The sequence below is a fragment of the Phyllobates terribilis genome, unplaced genomic scaffold, assembly GCF_046119375.1.
Source record: "Phyllobates terribilis strain yellow unplaced genomic scaffold, ASM4611937v1 Scaffold_268__1_contigs__length_2594270, whole genome shotgun sequence".
NCBI classification, from domain to species: Eukaryota; Metazoa; Chordata; class Amphibia; order Anura; family Dendrobatidae; genus Phyllobates; species Phyllobates terribilis.
This window is the reverse complement of record NW_027363028.1, coordinates 1,679,744-1,699,471: the sequence shown is the minus strand read 5'-3', so window position 1 is coordinate 1,699,471 and position 19,728 is coordinate 1,679,744. Positions and strand designations below refer to the sequence as shown.

At 42.3% G+C, this 19,728-nt stretch overlaps 1 protein-coding gene across 1 annotated transcript in view; it reads left to right on the top strand.

Annotated features, from left to right (window-relative positions):
* The window catches only part of LOC141219417 (uncharacterized), a 61,233-nt gene that overhangs the window by 39,163 nt on the left and 2,342 nt on the right, over window positions 1-19,728 (top strand). The gene's annotated exons all lie outside the window — the stretch shown is intronic.

Sequence of the window (19,728 nt, the reverse complement as noted above, 5' to 3'; positions counted from 1 at the left end):
GCATCAGGAGGCACCCCAAGGCATAGGGGCTGGGACTGGCACTAGGATGCCTTGCGGTGGACAGCCGAGCTCGATCCTTATAAAAGCTTTTTAACTGCAGCAGCTTTAGTGGACGCTACTGGAGCTGGAATTACGCGGCTGCTGGCATGAGACTTGCCCTCCAATAGATCCTTGTAAATGGATTTAAAGTGTATTCATTCAAATTAGAGGGACAATTTAAATTAAAAAGCTTAGAGCTGCCTCCACCACAGGGGGGCTCTCTCGACCCACCAGCGGACAGGCACCAGTATTGGGAGAGGGGGGCTGGCCGTCAGGGTTCACCGCGGCTCTGGCACAAACCCGGCGACACGGAGGTGGCACGGGCAGGAGCGGACTGGCCGTCTCGGCTTCTCACTTTTTGGATTTTAGAAGGGCATGACATGCCTATATCTGTGTCTCCCCCTCCTTTTACTCCTCCACCTCTTTTCTTTTCGCATGACTATATGTACTTGTCACTTTTCCATGTGTTAGTTGTGTCTTCTGAGCAGTTTGTCAGCTTTTGGACACCTTTGAAGGTGTTTTCTATGTGTTTCTATGTGTTTTTGTTTGCCTGCCATTGGTTTTAACGGTGTTCGAAGGTGTTCGACGAACAGTTCGACGAACAGTTCGGCGAACACACGGGTGTTCGACGAACCGAACCGAACTCGAACACTACGGGGGTGGCTCAACACTAATCACAATACATGTATCCTCAAAAAAGAAAGTGAGTGGATTTTTAGACTGGATTCACTAGGCCCTAAGGGACTGAATGAACAAATTTTCTATGCCTGTTTTGTGGGAATACAGCCCCATTCTGGATTATATTTTTGGATTTTATACTCTACCCATTGCTACTCAGTTCCCTGTGAATGGGGTTCACATATTGTACTTCATCAAGATATCTGAGCTCCTATATCAGAATTATTTCTTATCAGTTATCTCCTACATATACTATTTCTTAAATAACAAGTGTGGTGATCCTTGTGTATCTCTAATTATGCAATAGGGGTCAAATATGACCATTTAGAAATATACTGTAGGCCATCATCCCATATTTTATGTAGTGATAAAGTAGATCTACATGCCTATTGCATGATGGGAGGATGTGCAACGCTTGTTTTTAATCTCCCATGATGATCTCAGAGAGAGGATTTTTCTGATGATGGAATGCAATCCAATACCATATGCGCTCCGGCGTGGAACGCAGACATTCGAGCATGCGCATTCGCAGACAATGTTCCAGTGTGTTATGCATAACTATGGGAATGCGCACTCACGGGTACCAGTGGGGCGGTGGCAATCAGTTTATCTGAACATGCACACTAGAGGATGGAGATTATTGGACTTCTAGCGCATGAGAAGTAGCGCAGGCGCAGTACATTATTGTAGAAAGACTCCATTCTATATATCCTATGACAATTCACCTCTAGGAATGGAAATGGGTCTCCTAGTCTGGGGAGGGATTTTGGATGATGTGGGATATTTATACATGGAGACCTGGCTATTAGGCACACTATGCTGAACATCATGAATTAACATCCTTGTATCAAGCCTCCTGATGAAGCTGTTGGGGAAACGCGTTGAGGCAGATTACTGAAACATTCTCTGAGTACCATACCCTTCCCTTTATACATACCTTGATACATATCTGGTTTCATGACTGCCCCATGGCTGATTAAAGGGAATCTGTCACCCCTGGGGCTTATCTGACCTTTAAAATGGGCATACAGATGATAGAAATGTGAATCTATACTTATACTTATGTCCAGATCCTGCGCCTGTGCGCTTTTTACGATAGTGATGCACTTGTACTGTGTACAATGCTGTCATTTCACTGCAGGGATCTTGTGCCCAGGTGCCGGGAAGTCACAGTGACTTGCTTGCGCACAAGATCACTGCAGTAAAAAGTGAAATACGTGGGACTTGGACATGGTGACTGCACGTCATAGCAGGGCTGTGGAGTCGGAGCCCATTTTGGTGGAGTCGGTATAAAACTGTCTCACTAGTTCACCCCTTTACTGAACATGGAAAAAAATTTTTTTAAAAAAAACTAAGCAAAAAATGATTCTTTATCATCATACCGCCAAACAAAAATTGTGATAAAACGCGATCTTAAAAGACTAACTTAAATAAAAATGGTACCGCTGAAAACATCATCTTCTCCTGCAAAAAAACAAGCCGCCATACAGCTCCATCAGCCAAAAAATAAAAAAGTTATAGCTCTCAGAATAAAGCAATACAAAAAATTTAATTTTTCTATAAAATAGTTTTTATTGTGTAAAAGCACCAAAACATAAAATAACAATATAAATATGGTACCGCTGTAAATGTACTGACGTTAAAAATGAAGCTACCTTATTAATTTTACCACACTCGGAATGGCATAAAAAAAAAAATTCCGGAATTGTTAGTTTTTGTTTATTCTGTCTCCCAAAAATCAGAATAGAAAGCGATCAAAAAAATGTCACGTGCCCTAAAATTGTACCAATAAAAATGTCAACTTGTCCCCCAAAAAACTAGCTGTCACATGACTCTGTCGGCCAAAATATGGAAAAATTATAGCTCTCAAAATATGGCAATGCAAAAATTAGTCTTTGAAAAAAAAATGTTTTTTTAGTGTGTGACATCTGTCAATCATAAAAACCCGATATGAGTCTGGCATCGCTGTAATCGCACCAACCCAAAGAATAAAGTCGTCTAATCACTTATACCACATGAGGAACAGCGTAAAAAAGAAACTATGGTTAGGGTTGTGCTAGTGTTAGGGTTAGGGTTAGAGTAAAGGTTGGGCTAGGGTTAGGGTTGTGTTAGAGTTAGGGTTGGGCTAGGGTTAGGGTTGTGCTAAGGTTACAGTTGGGCTAAGGTTAGGGTTGTGCTAGGGTTGGGTTTGTATTAAGATTGGGGTTAGGGTTGTGTTGGGGTTGGTATTTTTTCAAAAGTAAAGAAAAAAAATGACGATATGGCGACTAGTGTTGAGTACAAGTGCTCGCTACTTGAGTTTGCATCGGATGCTTGGGCATGCACCGAGTATCGCAGGTGCTCGAGTGACATGCTTGAGTCTCCACCCCATATATTTTGCAGCTGTTATACAGCCAAAAAAAAATTGCGGTGATTGTTTGCCATGCACGAGCGATAACCGCATGTTTTTTTTTGGGTGTCTAATAACAGTGAAAGATGCGGGGCGGGGACTCGAGCATGTCACTTGAGGACCCGCGATACTTGGTGCATGCCCGAGTACCCTATGCAAACTCAAGTAGCGAGCACTTGCGCTCAAGACTAATGACAACTTATTCAATATGATGACCTAATGTTATCAAAATTCTGTGTCGTACGTCTGGGTTCAAAATGTTCACTATACCCCTTGATAAAATCCTTGAATGGTGTAGTTTCTAAAATGGGGTCACTTGTGGGGGGTTTCTACTGTTTAGGCACATCAGGGGCTCCTCAAATGCAACATGGCGTCCGCTAATTATTCAAGCAAATTTTACATTCAAAAAGTGAAATGGCGCTCCTTCCCTTCCAAACCCTGCCGTGCACCCAAACAGTGGTTTTCTCCCACATATGGGGTATCTGCTTACTCAGGAGAAATTGAACAACAAACTGCATGGTGCAATTTCTCCTGCTTCCCTTATGAAAATGCAAGATTGGAGGCTGAAAAACATTTTTGTTGGAAAAATGTGAACATTTTATTTTTATGGCTCAATAAACTTCTGTAAAGCACCTGTGGGTTCAGGGTGCTCACCACACATCTAGATAAGTTCCCTGAGGGAAGCACAAAGGACGAAAAAAACACAGAGATCAAGAATCCAAAGTAAGCCATCAAAATCTTAATTTTATTGGGTCAAGTTGTAACATATCAGGGTGGGAGAAAAAAGGACACAATTCCAGGTGGCAATCCGGAAAAAAAATCACTTATACACAAAAGTATAAGTTTGCAGGAAGCACCATAGCATGAAAACTCAGAAAAATGCACAGACACAAAATATATATGTATGATATGTACCAGCCGCAGATGATAAAGTACAAGTGAATAAATAAATAAGTATAAAAAGGCACCCCAAAAGAGTGGAATAAAGTGCTAGTGATTGAATGCCTAAAATGGGATATACAATATATATTCGATAAATGTCCCATATAGGTAGGTAGAAATACTTATAATTAGATCCCTATATGGAATATATATAGAGGGTGAAAAGGCCACTGTGTCTATCAAAATACTGATACTTACTGTGTTTTACCGAGGACCATTCCTCTTTCCATGCGCACATTCTGTGGTAGTGGGGAATTTTCCTTATATTTATTTATGTGAATTATCTTATACACTGCCCAAACACACTCAAATAACACATCCTAGATCTGAATGAATGAATGAAATATTTTCATTGAATACTTTGTTCTGTACAAAGTTGAATGTGCTGACAACAAAATCACATAAAAATCATCAATGGAAATCAAATTTATTAACCAATGGAGGCCTGGATTTGGAGTCACTCCCAAAATTAAAGTGGAAAAACACACTACAGGCTGATCCAACTTTGATGTAATGTCCTTTAAACAAGTCAAAATGAGGCTCAGTATTGTGTGTGGCCTCCACATGCCTGTATGACCTCCCTACAACACCTGGGCATGCTCCTGATGAGGTTGCGGATGGTCTCCTGTGGGATTTCCTAGACCTGGACTAAAGCATCTGCCAACTCCTGGACAGTCTGTGGTGCAACGTGACGGTGGATGGAGCGAGACATGATGTTCCAGATGTGCTCAATCGGATTCAGGTCTGGGGAACGGACGGGCCAGTCCATAGCTTCAATGGCTTCATCTTGCAGGAACTGCTGACACATTCCAGCCACATGAGGTTTGGCATTGTCCTGCATTAGGAGGAACCCAGGGCCAACCGCACCAGCATATGGTCTCACAAGGGGTCTGAGGATCTCATCTCGACTACCTAATGGCAGTCAGGCTAACTCTGGCGAGCACATGGAGGGCTGTGCGGCCCTCAAAAGAAATGCCACCCCGCACTATTACTGACCCACTGCCAAGCCTGTCATGCTGAAGGATGTTGCAGGCAGCACATCGCTCTCCACGGCGTCTCCAGACTCTGTCATGTCTGTCACATGTGCTCAGTGTGAACCTGCTTTCATCTGTGAAGAGCACAGGATGCCAGTGGTGACTTTGCCAATCCTGGTGTTCTGTGGCAAATGCCAAGCGTCCTGCACGGTGTTGGGCTGTGAGCACAACCCCTATCTGTGGATGTCGGGCCCTCATACCACCCTCATGGAGTCGGTTTCTAACTTTGTGCAGACACATGCACATTTGTGGCCTGCTGGAGGTCATTTTGCAGGGCTCTGGCAGTGCTCCTCCTGTTCCTCCTTGCACAAAGGCGGAGGTAGCGTTCCTGCTGCTGGGTTGTTTCCCTCCTACGGCCTCCTCCATGTCTCCTGGTGTACTGGCCTGTCTCCTGATAGCGCCTCCAGCCTCTGGACACTACGCTGACAGACACAGCAAACCTTCTTGCCACAGCTTGCATTGATGTGCCGTCCTGGATGAGCTGCACTACCTGAGCAACTTCTGTGGGTTGGAGAGTCCATCTCGTGCTACCGCGAGTGTGAAAGCACAACCAACATTCAAAAGTGACCAAAACATCAGCCATAAAGCATTGGTACTGAGATGTGGTCTGTGGTCCCCACCTGCAGAACCACTCCTTTTATTGAGTGTGTCTTGATAATTACCAATAATTATCATCTATTGTCTATTCTACACTGTGTTCCAAATTAGTATGCAAATAATATTTTCTCAGATTTTCCCAAATTACCTATATGAATTGCAGTCATTATAATTTTCCAGTCAAATAACTATTAGAGTACAATTGAACGGTTTTTGTACAAACTGCCTATGATAACAGTATATTTTAAAAAATAAAACACTCAAACTGCACTCGAAATGCATGTTCCAAATTATTATGCACAGCAGAGTTTTCAACCTTTTCATTTTAATAAAGAACAAAAAAATGGTCATTTTTGAAATTATAAGCATTAGTAGGTTATTACAAACTGAAATCAAACAGTTTTCAACTCAAAACTTTATTCTAGGTGATGTTACATTTGCACTTAGGACCGCTTGTTCGAAAGGAGCTTCTGAACTCTCTCGTCCATTGAATTTGTCAGGTTTTGGATGGTTTCTACTTCAATTGTTTTGCATGAGGACAGAATACCCTCCCAGAGCTCTTGCTTAGATGTGAGCTGCCTCCCGCCATCATAGACACTCCTTTTGATGATGCTCCAGAGGTTCTCAATGGGGTAGAGGTCAGGGGAGCATGGGTGCCACACCATAAGTTTGCCCCCTTTTAGGCCCACAGCAGCCAGAGATGCAGATGTGTTATGTGCAGCATTTGCTGATGCTGGCCTGGCAGGTGATGCAAATGGCCTTTTTGGGGTTATCGGCAGAGTCTTTAAAAAACAACCAGACTCGGGAAGACCTAACAGTTGTACTGGCAACTTCCTTTGTGTTGGTGTTATGGGGAACGGTTGCCTGCTTCTGTCTGCGGCCACCACACTGCTTCTTCTTGCCTGTTGGGGTACTCTGCCTCCCCCCCCCTCCCTGTGTGCTGCTGGCCTCGCTCTGCATGTACTCCTACCAGGTTGAGTCATTTACTAATTCATCCACAGCCTCGTCTTCCACTTCCGCACCCTGGTCCTCCTCCTGACTTTCTGACAAATGTGTCTCATCATCGTCCACCTCTTGTGACATTTTCCCACCGTCGCCTTTGTGTGACTGTGGCTGTTCAAATATTTGGGCATCGCTACATGCGATCTCCTCTTGCCTTTAAGTCCTCTATATCTGTGTGGATAAAGTCCTCTGTATCTGTGTGGATAAAGTCCTCTGTATCTGTGTGGATACAGTCCTCTGTATCTGTGTGGATACAGTCCTCTGTATCTGTGTGGATAAAGTCCTCTGTATTGTGTGGATAAAGTCCTCTGTATCTATGTGGATAAAGTCCTCTGTATCTGTGTGGATACAGTCCTTTGTATCTGTGTGGATACAGTCCTCTGTATCTGTGTGGATAAAGTCCTCTGTATCTGTGTGAATAAAGTCCTTTGTATCTGTGTGAATACAGTCCTCTGTATCTCTGTGGATAAAGTCCTCTGTATCTTTGTGGATACAGCCCTCTGTATCTGTGTGGATACAGTCCTCTGTATCTGTGTGGATACAGTCCTCTGTATCTGTGTGGATACAGTCCTCTGTATCTGTGTGAATACAGTCCTCTGTATCTGTGTGGATACAGTCCTCTATATCTGTGTGGATACAGTCCTCTGTATCTGTGTGGATACAGTCCTCTGTATCTGTGTGGATAAAGTCCTCTGTATCTTTGTGGATACAGTCCTCTGTATCTGTGTGGATACAGTCCTCTGTATCTTTGTGGATACAGTCCTCTGTATCTGTGTGGATACAGTCCTCTATATCTGTGTGGATACAGTCCTCTATATCTGTGTGGATACAGTCCTCTGTATCTGTGTGAATACAGTACTCTGTATCTGTGTGGATACAGTCCTCTATATCTGTGTGGATACAGTCCTCTGTATCTGTGTGGATACAGTCCTCTGTATCTGTGTGGATAAAGTCCTCTATATCTGTGTGGATACAGTCCTCTGTATCTGTGTGGATACAGTCCTCTGTATCTTTGTGGATACAGTCCTCTGTATCGATACAGTCCTCTATATCTGTGTGGATACAGTCCTCTGTATCTGTGTGGATAAAGTCCTCTGTATCTGTGTGGATACAGTCCTCTGTATCTGTGTGGATACAGTCCTCTGTATCTGTGTGGATACAGTCCTCTCTATCTGTGTGGATACAGTCCTCTGTATCTGTGTGGATAAAGTCCTCTGTATCTGTGTGGATAAAGTCCTCTGTATCTGTGTGGATACAGTCCTCTATATCTGTGTGGATACAGTCCTCTATATCTGTGTGGATACAGTCCTCTGTATCTGTGTGAATACAGTTCTCTGTATCTGTGTTGATACAGTCCTCTGTATCTGTGTGGATACAGTCCTCTCCTCTCTACATTCTGTGAATAAGTCAATTAGACCAAGGGTTACATGTGCAAGAGACACATGCACATCGCGCAAAGTAAGTAGTATTATAACTCCATTACCTTGGGCCATGCTGGGAAGGTTAGTGGCGGCGTGGAAGAAGTTCTGGGGATATGTATCTGCTACCCATTTTTAGACTATAGTCCATCACTATATCTTTAAATCTTTATCATTGGATTGTACACTGTCTATAGGGAGAGCTATCATATGATATATCACTCCAGTGCCCATTGATGGAATACTTTCTCTGTGACCTCCTGATGAAGGGACGTCTGTTTGGGTGTATATTTGGATTTTTATATTAATAGCCATGAGACATATACATATGTCATCGCAGACTTTCTTTAATTAATTTTCTTATATTTTGTGGCTGGCTGAAAAGGTTAACAATCATTATTTATTGATTGTTACATAGGGGATATAAGTCTCTTTGCAGGGTTCTTCCATGCTACCCTGTTTTTCTTCTCTAGCTGCCCTCCCCCTCCCTGTAACTCCTCCCCCATCATTTACTTATTCATATTTGAGAGTAATTAATTTTTTGTATAATCAATATTTTTCAATAAAGTTAATATTTTTACGATTAAATCCCATTTGGTGTTGTTTTGGAGATAACCTATAGGTATATGGAGGGATTTGTAACCCAACTCAGTGGTCCTCCTTTTTGTACATAAACAGCATGAGACCCCCATAGCCTCCCCATGTTCAGCATGAGTTCCCTATAGCCTGCCCATGTCCAGAATGAGACCCCCACAGCCTCCCTATATACAGTATGAACCCCCATAGCTTCCCCATGTCCAGCATGAGACCCCCATAGCCTCCCCATGTCCTGCATGAGATCCCCATAGCATTCCCATGTTCAGCATGAGACCCCCATAGCCTCCCCATATCCAGCATGAGATCCCCATAGCCTCTGTATTTCCAGCATGAGACCCCCATAGCCTCCCCATGTCTAGCACGAGACCCCCATAGCCTCTGCATTTCCAGCATGAGTCCCCTATAGCCTCCCCATGTCCAGAATGAAACCCCCATAGCCTCCCTATATACAGTATGAACCCCTCATAACTTCCCCATGTCCAGCATGAGACCCCCATAGCCTCTCCATGTCCAGTATGAGACCCCCATAGCATCCCCAAGTCCAGCATGAGACCCCCCATAGCCTTCCCATGTCCAGCACGAGATCCCCATAGCCTCCCCATGTCCAACATGAGATCCCCATATCCTCCCCATGTCCAGAATGAAACCCCCATAGCCTCCCTATATACTGTATGAACCCCTCATAACTTCCCCATGTCCAGCATGAGACCCCCATAGCCTCTCCATGTCCAGTATGAGACCCCCATAGCCTTCTCATGTCAAGCACGAGACCCCCATAGCATCCCCATGTTCAGCATGAGACCCCCAAAGCCTTCCCATGTCCAGCACGAGACCCCATAGCCTCACCTTGTCCAGCATGTACAGCTGACGCGATGAAATGACATCATCACATCAGCTGTTTCTCATGCTGATCGGTGGAAGAAGGGGCTGGCGGCCCCTCCTCCACCAGTGCATTCACCGCGGATGGAGATTCACCGCGGATGGAGTCGGCGGTTGGGTGGAATAGGGCACGGTGCGGCCCGTGGACCACTGTTATCAGCCCCTATGCTGTCTTGGACCAGAAGGGAACAGCCAGAGGGCCGAGTGAGGCCCGGGGCCCACACTTTGCCCAGGTCTGCATTATAATATTAACCTGCAGGTAATTGATAGATAGATAATTGATTGAGAGATAATAGATAAATAGAGATATAGATAATATGGGATAGATAGAAAGATAGATAATAGATAGATAATACATATATGATAAATACATGGATGATAGACAGATGATAAATAGATAGATTTAGATAATAGATATATGATAGGTAATAGATAGATGATAAATAGATAGATGATATATAATAGATAGATGATAGATTATAGATAGATAGATAATACATATACAGTGCCTACAAGTAGTATTCAACCCCCTGCAGATTTAGCTGGTTTGATAAGATGCAAATAAGTTAGAGCCTTCAAACTGCAAACGAGAGTAGGATTTATGAACAGAAGCATAAATCTTACAAACCAAAAAGTTATGTTGCTCAGTTGAATTTTAATAAATTTTAAACATAAAAGTGTGGGTCAATTATTATACAACCCCTATGTTTAATATTTTGTGGAATAACCCTTGTTTGCAATTACAGCTAATAATCGTCTTTTATAAGACCTGATCAGGCCGGCACAGGTCTGTGGAGTTATCTTGGCCCACTCCTCCATGCAGATCTTCTCCAAGTTATCTAGGTTCTTTGGGTGTCTCATGTGGACTTTATTCTTGAGCTCCTTCCACAAGATTTCAATTGGGTTAAGGTCAGGAGACTGACTAGGCCACTCCAACACCTTGACTTTTTCCCTCTTGAACCAGGCCTTGGTTTTCTTGGCTGTGTGCTTTGGGTCATTGTCTTGTTGGAAGATGAAATTACGACCCATCTTAAGATCCTTGATGGAGGAGTGGAGGTTCTTTGCCAAAATCTCCAGGTAGGCCGTGCTATCCATCTTCCCATGGATGCGGACCAGATGGCCAGGCCCCTTGGCTGAGAAACAGCCCCACAGCATGATGCTGCCACCACCATGCTTGACTGTAGGGATGGTATTCTTGGGGTCGTATGCAGTGCCACCCAGTCTCCAAACGTCACGTGTGTGGATGGCACCAAAGATCTCGATCTTGGTCTCATCAGACCATAGAACCTTGAACCAGTCTGTCTCAGAGTCCTCCAAGTGATCATGAGCAAACTGTAGACGAGCCTTGACATGACGCTTTGAAAGTAAAGGTACCTTACGGGCTCGTCTGGAACGGAGACCATTGCGGTGGAGTACGTTACTTATGGTATTGACTGAAACCAATGTCCCCACTGCCATGAGATCTTCCCGGAGCTCCTTCCTTGTTGTCCTTTGGTTAGCCTTGACTCTTCGGACAAGCCTGGCCTCGGCACGGGAGGAGACTTTCAAAGGCTGTCCAGGCCGTGGAAGGCTAACAGTAGTTCCATAAGCCTTCCACTTACGGATGATGCTCCCAACAGTGGAGACAGGTAAGCCCAACTCCTTGGAAAGGGTTTTGTACCCCTTGCCAGCCTTGTGACCCTCCACGATCTTGTCTCTGATGGCCTTGGAATGCTCCTTTGTCATTCCCATGTTGACCATGTCTGAGTGCTGTTCACAAGTTTGGGGAGGGTCTTAAATAGTCAGAAAAGGCTGGCAAAAGAGATCTTTAATCCACACATGTGAAGCTCATTATTCTTGGTGCCTGAACTACTTCTTACTACTTTAGGGGGACCAAACAGAATTCTTGTGGTTTGAGGGGTTGAATAATAAATGACACTCTGAATTAACTTTTAACGTTTTAAAAAAAAAAAAAAAAAAAAAATTTGCTGCAGTGCATTTCCCACTTCCAGGCTGATCTACAGTACAAATGTCACAATGCCAAGTTAATTCCGCATGTGTCAACCAGCTAAATCTGCAGGGGGTTGAATACTACTTGTAGGCACTGTATATATATATATATATATATATATATATATATATGGGGTCCAATAATGAGCATGACATTTTGGAATCCATAAATAAAAAACCTTTATTACAAAATGGTTACAATGGCACAACAAGCACAAGAATGCCCACATTCAGAATGGTAAATCAAGAACTAGTACATCAAACACCAAATATGCATAAAAACAATATCTATACAACGAATGAGAAAAATAGAGGCGAGGACCGCCAACCCATATGTAATATAATGACCTATCATTACAACATCATAGCGAAAGATATGAACAAATATTATGTGTAGATGAAAGGAGGCGCCAATTAAGATGCACACTATCTAGTGCAATGTGCCCACCAGTTATGCAAGAAATATATAATATAACAATAACATATAATGTAAAGCATGTGCTGGTGTTAGAGGACATGCACACCAGACGGACACAGAAAATAATGTTGCTATGTTGCTGAATGTAAAAGCACCTAAAGAGGGGCCACCACAAATGTAAAGGGGAGTAGTTGTAAAGGTCTCATAATGGGAGAAAAAGGAAGTAAAGCGGCATAATATACCTGATAGGCAGTCCAGGAACTGAATGTGGAGCGCTCCCCGACGCGCGTTTCGGACGCAAAGTCCTTCGTCAGGGGGTAATGATAGGTCATTATATTACATATGGGTTGGCGGTCCTCGCCTCTATTTTTCTCATTCGTTGTATAGATATTGTTTTTATGCATATTTGGTATTTGATATACTGGTTCTTGATTTACCATTCTGAATGTGGGCATTCTTGTGCTTGTTGTGCCATTGTAACCATTTTTGTAATAAAGGTTTTTTATTTATGGATTCCAAAATGTCATGCTCATTATTGGACCCCACGTTCGGTGATTCTCTCGGTTGCTGTGTGTTTTAACCGAATGGTCTGCCATTCATATTGCATGTCCATATAGCACACAACTTGTGATACTATGGGTATTTTACACTGACCAACTGGTCCTTGCTGAAAAACCCTTATATATATGTGGCTATATCCTTGGTGTCTTTTGCATATATATATACAGTTATATGAAAAAGTTTGGGCACCCCTATTAATCTTAAGCTTATTGTTTTATAAAAATTGGTGTTTTTGCAACAGCTATTTCAGTTTGATATATGTAATAACTGTTGGACACAGTAATGTTTCTGCCTTGAAATGAGGTTTATTGTACTAACAGAAAATGTGCAATCTGCATTCAAACAAAATTTGACAGGTGCATAAGTATGGGCACCTCACCAGAAAAGTGACATTAATATTTAGTAGATCCTCCTTTTGCAAAAATAACAGCCTCTAGTCGATTCCTGTAGCTTTTAATGAGTTCCTGGATCCTGGATGAAGGTATTTTTGACCATTCCTCTTTACAAAACAATTCCAGTTCAGTTAAGTTTGATGGTCGCCGAGCATGGACAGCCCTCTTCAAATGATCCCACAGATGTTCAATGATATTCAGGTCGGGGGACTGGGATGGCCATTGCAGAACATTGTAATTGTTCCTCTGCATGGATGCCTGAGTAGATTTGGAGCGGTGTTTTGGATCATTGTCTTGCTGAAAGATCCATCCCCTGCGTAACTTCAACTTTATCACTGATTCTTGAACATTATTGTAAAGAATCTGCTGATACTGAGTGGAATCCATGCGTCCCTCAACTTTAACAAGATTCCCGGTGCCGGCATTGGCCATACAGCCCCAAAGCATGATGGAACCTCCACCAAATTTTACTGTGGGTAGCAAGTGTTTTTCTTGGAATGCTGTGTTTTTTTGTCGCCATGCATAACGCCTTTTTGTATGACCAAACAACTCAATCTTGGTTTCATCAGTCCACAGGACCTTCTTCCAAAAAGAAATTGGCTTCTCCAAATGTGCTTTCGCATACCTCAGCCGACTCTGTTTGTGGCGTGCTTGCAGAAACGGCTTCTTTCGCATCACTCTCCCATACAGCTTCTCCTTGTGCAAAGTAGGTTGTATAGTTGACCGATGCACAGTGACACCATCTGCAGCAAGTTGATGCTGCAGCTCTCTGGAGGTGGTCTGAGGATTGTCCTTGACTGATCTCACCATTCTTCTTCTCTGCCTTTCTGATGTTTTTCTTGGCCTGCCACTTCTGGCCTTAACAAGAACTGTCCCTGTGTTCTTCCATTTCCTTACTATGTTCCTCACAGTGGAAACTGACAGGTTAAATCTCTGAGACAGCTTTTTGTATCCTTCCCCTGAACAACTATGTTGAATAATCTTTGTTTTCAGATCATTTGACAGTTGTTTTGAGGAGCCCATGATGCCACTCTTCAGAGGAGATTCAAACAGGAGAACAACTTGCAAGTGGCCACTTTAAGTAGCTTTTGTCATGACTGCATACACCTGGCTATGAAGTTCAAAGCTCAATGAGGTTACAAAACCAAAAATAGTGCTTTAGTAAGTCAGTAAAAAGTAGGTAGGAGTATTTAAAACTAGAAAATGATAAGGGTGCCCATACTTATGCACCTGTCAAATTTTGTTTGAATGCAGATTGCACATTTTCTGTTAGTACAATAAACCTCATTTCAAGACTGAAACATTACTGTGTCCAACAGTTATTACATATATCAAACTGAAATAGCTGTTGCAAAAACACAAATTTTTATAAAACATTAAGCTTAAGATTAATAGGGGTGCCCAAACTTTTTCATATGACTGTATATATATATATATATGTAGATATATATGTGTAGATATATGATAGATAGATAGATAGATAGATAATACATATATTATATATATGGATAGATAGATAATAGATAGAAAATAGATATATAATATATAGATGATAGATAATAGATAGATAATAGATATATGATAAATACATAGATGATAGATAATAGAGAGATGATAGATAGATGATAGATTATAGATAGATATATGGATAGATAGATGATAGATGATAAATAGATGATAGATAATTGATAGATAGAGAATAGATAGATGATATAGATAGATAGATAATAGATAGATAAATAATATGATAGATATTAGATAGATAATAGATAGATAGATAATAGATGGATGATAGATAATAGATAGATAATAGGTAAATGGATAGATAATAGATAGTTAAATAGATGATAGAGATATAGATAATAGATAGATAGATGATATATAGATAATAGATCGACGGTAGATAATAGATAGATAATAGATAGATAATAGATGATAGATAGATGATAGATAATATATACAGTATACAAATAAACCATTAACATATTTTATTGGCTGTATAAAGTCTGTTACGTTCTTTATATTGTTAAATTACCTGAATTATTTTATAACTTCCGTAATCCCAACTGATAGCACATCGGTATCTCTGTGTGACCTGAAGATGTATGAAGAGCTCTACCACATTATTGCTTTATACCGGCATCACAATGCTATTAATGTTTTTGGGCGATACACACAGATGCCGTTCTGCCGCAGACTGGGATCCACTAGACACCAGACACCTTGAGAAAGGCCTATGATAGGCCGAAACGTTGGAAATATCTGATTTCATTAGGGGTCTATCAAAATTAAGAAAACTTTCTTTGCTTCATTGCATAATAAAAAAATCATTTTCATGATAATTTGTTTGCTGGAATATATATATATTTTTTGACTGTTTCACTATTTTACTCCTGAGCACCACAAGCAGTGAGCGCCCATTATTCACTTACTATTAATTTTATTATTACACAGAATTGTAAATATTTTACACCAACTCATCTTCAATCCACTCAGATTCCCACAATATGAGATACTAATAATTTATCTATATAATTTTCCTAGAGAAGAATGGATAGAGACAGAAAGAAGATGGCGGAGAGGATAATGCACCTCACCATAGAGATCCTCTTCCGGCTTACTGGAGAGGTGAGAGATTCTGATGACGTCACATTACATCATTCTTATCTATGGGAATAACAGATGGACAGAACTGGAGAGGTGAGGACTCTGGAAATGTCTGGAGTGAGATTAATGTGTCTCTCCATAACCAGGATTACACAGTAGTGAAGAAGACCTCTAGTGGGCGCTGTCAGGACCCTGTGTCTGAGGGATGGGGAAGACCCCTGAGCCCAATCACGGGGCCTCCACCTCACCCCCTGATACATGAGGACATCAATGACCAGAAGATCCTAGAACTCGCCTACAAGATGATTGAGCTGCTGACTGGAGAGGTGACACTGCTGGGAATGCTGGGACATTATACAGTAACTCTATGAAGGGATCGGGGGGATGACGGTATCATTGTATGTGTCAGGTTCCTATAAGGTGTCAGGATGCCGCTGTCTATTTCTCCATGGAGGAGTGGGAGTATTTAGAAGGACACAAAGATCTGTACAAGGACGTCATGATGGAGGTTCCCCAGCCCCTCACATCACCAGGTAATAGGACTAAATACACACGGCCTATAATTATCTGTATGTAAAGAATGAATTCAGTCCCTGTATGTGTTTCCTCCAGATCTATCCAGTAAGAGGACAACACCAGAGAGATGTCCCCGTCCTCTTCTTCCACATGACTGTAAACAAGAAGATCCCAATGTTCCTCAGGATCATCAGGTAGATGGAGAGAAGGTGTCATGAGATCTCCCCTATGATGTATAGACGGCTGTGAAGGTCTTGTGCTCAGTCTTGTTTTATCCACCATTATTATATGTTTTATACTTGTGTAATGAGAACGGTGGAGATGACAGGATTAGAGCTGATCATAGATGTGACTTCTCCATCTGTCTGTGACTTTTACAATATTTGTTTCAGGGTGAATATCTGACCCATATTAATACTACAGAGACATATGTGAGGGGTGGTGAGCGGTGTAAAGAGGAGATTCCTACATATGACCACCCAGGTGAGTAGTAACCACTAAATGCAGAGAAGTCACAGATTCTTCTCAGTCACCGGCTGTGGCTGCTTTATCGGTGGTGTAGTCCGGTTGTGTCACAATTGTGTGATCACAATTTTACCTCTAGACCACAACATTCTCCTCCATCCAAAAATGTTCACATTACTTTGTGTAATTGTGAAAGACCTTTTCTGTAGAATTTACAACCTGGAGGATCCACCTACCCCCTGGGATTAGGAGACGCTGACCCTTACCTGTCCAGATTTGTAAAATACAAAACCAAATGGCAGCGTACTTAGAATGTGCTGACAAGTTAGAAAATCAGTTGAAGAGAAAGTGGAGGGTAATGATGCTGTTGGCTTCCTAGATCCCTGATATCTTATTGGATGAATCTACCTTCTCTCCCTTCTGTGCTGCTGAATGTGCTCATATGGTCCCTACAAGACCAGGTCCAGCCTTTCTGGCCAAACTTCACTTTTATGATCGACAACATTAATTGTGCAGTGAGGGCCAAGTGTGAATTTCTGTACAATAACAGCAGAGTTTCCCTTTATCCTGACTTTTCAATTTCTTTTTAAACCAACTAACTTCAAACAGGATAGTGATAAACTATACAGAAAACATCACACCTGTGCCATGATATATCTCTAAGCTGTGCGTGGCTGATGGCTGTAATATACATTTATTCACGCCTGCAGGAGATGTGTTGGCTCCGGCCCTGGTTTCATGGATTCACTCAACGTCATAAATTACATTATTTTTCAATCCTAAGGAATTCAGATTACTGCACAATCTCTCCTGAAATGGGGGCGCTAATACTTTCTCTACTCTTGTGCTCAGGAGTCATAGTAGCTCCAATGGTCCACCATAAATGAGTGTGACTCTGGTTTAGATTTGAAGTTCTCTTCCCTGATACATATATTGTTGTTGAGGATGTAACATATCTTTTATTCTGTATTTTTTAACAGGTTCATTTTGTATGATAGCTTTATTGTGGTGGGATCGGCCTGACTCAGTTATGTGACTCTGTAACTCTCTAGTCTTTAAAAGAAGGTCTCCATTACCTCTTCCCAATGCCCGAGGTCTAAATTTAAGACACCTCAGCTCTGCACTATTATACAAAGTTCTCTTTCAATGTCTACTATTTCTTCTTGAAACTCATCTCACAGAAAATATTGGCCCTTATCATTGTTTAGACCTCAGAGAGGTTTCACCACTAGTTACTCACTACTTACTGATGGAGACTGTTGAGTTTGATAATTTCAGTAGATGTGTTATTGTCTATAGTCACAGTTTTTGACTACAGTAGTTAGTGCCCAAAATACTCTGATTTAACCCCTTCCTGCAGCCAGTTTTGTGTTCCTATCAGGCACCATTTTCTTAATCTGATGTGTGTCACTTTATATGGTGATAACTTTGGAATTCTTCACAAAGGATAATAGGAAACAAATGGACCTTACAAATTATTTTCCAACTTCTCTTGAATCCGACAATCCCCTATATACGGTTGTACACTACTGTCTGGGCACATGGCAGGTTAAGAAGGGAAGGAGCGACATTTAGCTATTTGAATGCAGATCTTGCTAGAATAGTTTGCAGACACAATGTGTTGGGGACACTGTTCATGGTCACCTGGCAGCTCAAAAGATGGCTACCACAAACAAGCTTGGCACTATCTACTCCATTTTCCAGATACCAGGGTTTGCCTTGCTCATCACCCTTTAATCCCAAGAAGAATAGTCAGGTAACCGGGTCAAAACAGGGGGGACAGAGAAAATACAAGATCAGAAGACACAAGAGTAGTCAGTAAACGGGCCGAGGTCACAACAAGAAACAAATCCACAAGCCGGGAGCTGAGCACAGAGGACTGAACCAGAGGAGAACAAGGCTGGATCTGGCAGCTTCCGGCAATATGCTTCCAGCTTTAGTAGGGTGCGGTGCTTTCCAATTGGAATAAGCAGATTACTCCAGCTGGACAGCACACACACCCATACTGCCAGACTGGATGGTACTACAGGTCCCAGGCTACCTAATCTTAGTGGCTGGACACAGCCTGTGCCGTCCAGAGCTTCTGGTTCCGACATCTCCTCCATCACCAGTGCCACCTGCAGAATGATAAAGGTGGCGCCTGGTGACAGATGGAGACGTTGGGGCAGCAGGTCCCAAAGGAGATGGGACACACTATTTACAGAAACCTTAAAGAAGTTGTCCAGTACTTTTTATAATTGCCCCAATGTCCCCCAATGTATTTACCCTGTGCCCATAAGTCTTTTTGTAATTACCTTCTGCTGTCCTTCTTGCCTGTAAGTGACGCTATCACTGGCCGCCTACAGACATCACGTGAGGCGTGACATCAGTGACATGGTCCCCGCGGTGAATGCTAGGCTGTGGGCGGGGTTACCCCACGCGTCACACCCAGCATCCACCACGCACTTTCCCTCTCCTCATTCATTGTGAAAGCGCGCGGTGGATTCTGGGTGTGACGCGCGGGGTAACTCTGCCCACAGCCCAGCATCCACCGTGGGGACCACGTCACTGATGCCACGCCTCACTTAACGTGATATCAGTGGAAGAAAGAGCCGGCTGCAGCCGGGGGTCATGTAATGCTTGTAGGCGGCCAGCGATATTGCCGCTCACAGGCAAGAAGGACAGCAGAAGGTAATTACAAAAAGATTTATGGGCACAGGTTAAATACATTGGCGAAATTGAAAAAAAGTGCTGGACTACTTCTTTAATATAACAAAATGGCAGAAAACCAGAGTAGTAGAAATCACCATAAAGTGACTCCATTTTGGAAATTATAACCCGCAGTGAATTAATCTATAGGAGTAGTGAGTATTTTGACTCCACAGGCACTTTCCGGAAATTAGCACACAATGAATGGTGGAGAGTGAAAATTGCCCATTGGCCATTTTATTGCCCAACACATAGTGCCCAGATTCTGCTCCAGGAGACACATCATAAATTAAGTGGGTTCTTCTCACTATAGTAATGCCAAATACATGGAGGCTAAATGTGGTTTGGGCGCACTGCAAGGCTCAGAAGTGAGGGGGAGATCTGACTTTGGGAAAGCGGATTTTGCTGCATTGGTTTATGGATGAGAAGAAGTTTTTATTGGTATCATTTTTGCCTACATAACATTGTTTGATGGCTTCTTATTCCATATTTTGGAGGCAGAATGAGCAAACAGTTG